Source organism: Desmodus rotundus, chromosome X (assembly GCF_022682495.2).
Source record: "Desmodus rotundus isolate HL8 chromosome X, HLdesRot8A.1, whole genome shotgun sequence".
Classification (NCBI taxonomy): Eukaryota; Metazoa; Chordata; class Mammalia; order Chiroptera; family Phyllostomidae; genus Desmodus; species Desmodus rotundus.
Window position 1 is genome coordinate 28387073 of NC_071400.1, and position 2610 is coordinate 28389682.

The following is a 2610-nucleotide window of genomic DNA, read 5'->3' on the forward strand; positions in this document are numbered from 1 at the left end:
GATTTAACACAATTCTTATCAAGATTCAAAGAGGTATTCACAGAACTAGAACAAATATTTCAAAAATTTATATGGAACCACAAAAGGCCCTGTGCAGCAACAGCAATTCTGAGAAAGAACAAATGTGGAGGGATCATGCTACTGAATATCACACTATGCTATAAGGCCATGGTAATCAAAACAGCCTGGTATTGGCATAAAAACAGACACATAGATCAATGGAACAGAATAGAGACCCCAGACATAAACCCACACTTTTACAGCCAATTAATATTCAACAGAGGAAGAAAACACATACAATGGGCTAAAGGTATTTTTTTCAATAGATGGTGGTGTGAAAATTGGACAGATAGGTGCAGAAAAAAATGAAACTAGGCCACCTTCATACGCTAAACAAAAGAGGAAATTCAAAGTGGATCAAAGACCTAAATGTTTGATCCCAAACCATAAAAACTGTAGAAGAAAATATAGGCAGCAAAATCTCAGACATTGCTCATAGCAATTTTTTTTCTAATATATCTCTCTGAGCTTTACCCAGTGGCAGTATCATAGTCAATGAGGATTATCTGAGGTGCAATTATTGCTAATTGAAAAATATATCTCTCTGGTAAGGGAAACAAAAGAAAAAATAAACAAATAGGATTACATCAAACTAAAAAGGTTTTGTATAGCAAAGGAAATCATCAACAAAATAAAAAGACAATGCATACAATGGCAGAACATATTTGCTGATACATCTAGTAAAGGGTTAATATCCAAAATTTATAAAGTACTTACAAAACTCAACACCAAAAGAACAAAAAACTTAATTGACAAATGGGCAAAGGAACTGAATAGACACTTCTCCAAAGAAGACATACAGATGGCCCATAGACTTATGAATAGATGCTCAACATCACTAATCATCAGAGAAATTCAAATTAAAACCACAGTGTGATACCATGCCCCACCCATGAGAATTGCTATCATCAATAAATCAACAAACAACAAGTGCTGGCAAGGTTGTGGAGAAAGCAGAACTCTTGTACTGTTGGTGGGAATGCAGATTGGTGCAACCACTGTGGAAAGCTGTATGGAGATACCTCAAAAAAATTAAAAATGTATGTCTTTTGACCCAGTGATCCCACTTCTGGGAATATATCAGAAGGGACCCAAAACACTAATTCAAAAAACATAAACACCCCCATGTTAATTTCAGCATCATTTACAAAAGCCAAGATATGGAAGCAGCCCAAGTGTCAATCAATAGATGAGTTGTTAAAACATCTATGGAACATTTACATAATGGAATACTACTCAGCTGTAACAAAGAAGAAAATTTTACCATTTGCAACAGTATGGATGGACCTGCAGAACATTATGCTAAGTGAAGTAAGCCACTCAGAGAAAAACAAATACCATATAATCTCACTCATATGTAGAATCTAATAAACAAACTCAACTAACAAGCAAAACAGAGACAGACCCATAGATAGAGAGCAGATGACAGCTGGGTGGGGGGAGGTTATATAGGGTGGAGGGATTGAGAAAAAAGAGAAAGGATTCATGGACATGGACAACAGTGTGGTGATTGCTAGGGGGAGGGGAGTATAAGTGGACTAAATGGCAATGGAAAAATATAATAAAGATTAAATCCAAAAAATAAAATTGATGAACCTACACTGACACATCATAATCATCCAAAGTCACAGTTTAGATCAGCGATTTTCAACCTTTTTCATCGCATGGCACACATAAATTAATTCCAAAATTCAGCAGCACACCAAAAATATATATATATTTGCCAATCTGACAGAAAATAGGTATACTTTTGATTTATTCATGCTGGAAAGCTACTGTTTTATTGGATTTGTCATTTTTATTTGACAATATATGGAAAAAGAGGTCAGTGCCCCTGATTAACTAGTCGGGTATTACAAGATTTAACCATTTTTGCAGCACACCAACTGAAAATCCCTGGTTTAGATTATGGTTTACTCTTGGTGTTGTATATTTTATGGGTATGGACAAATGTATATTACCTATTTATAATTATGGTATCATACATTTTTAAAGATTTTATTTATTTATTTTTAGCGAGGGGAAGGGAGGCAGAGAGGGAAGAAACATTGATGTGAGAGAAAAACATCAATCAGTTGCCTCTTGTACATGCCCTGACCTGTGACCAAACTTGCAACCCAAGCATGTGCACTGATTGGGAATTGAACTGACAACCTTTCACTTTGTGGGATGATGCCCAACCGAGCAACACTGGTGAGGGAAGTATCATACATTTTCTTTTTTTTTTTAATTTTTAAATTATTTTATTGTTGTTCAGTTACAGTTCTCTGCATTTTCTCCCCACCCCTCCACCCAGCCCCAGCCAATCCCACCTCCCTTCCCTGCTTCCACCCTCTCCCTTGGTTTTGTCCATGTGTCCTTTATAGTAGTTCCTGAAAACCCTTCTCCCCACTATCCCTTCCCCCCTCCCCTCTAGCTATTGTTAGATTGTTCTTAACTTAAATATCTCTGGTTAAATTTTGTTTGCTTTTTTCCTTCTGTTGATTATGTTCCAGTTAAAGGTGAGATCATATGATATTTGTCCCTCACTGCCTGGCTTATTTCCCTTAG

At 36.3% G+C, this 2610-nt stretch overlaps 1 pseudogene; it reads left to right on the plus strand.

Annotated features, from left to right (window-relative positions):
• The first annotated feature begins 526 nt into the window (after positions 1-526).
• Positions 527-606, plus strand: LOC128780029 (U4 spliceosomal RNA; annotated as a pseudogene).
• The last annotated feature ends 2004 nt before the right edge of the window (positions 607-2610 follow it).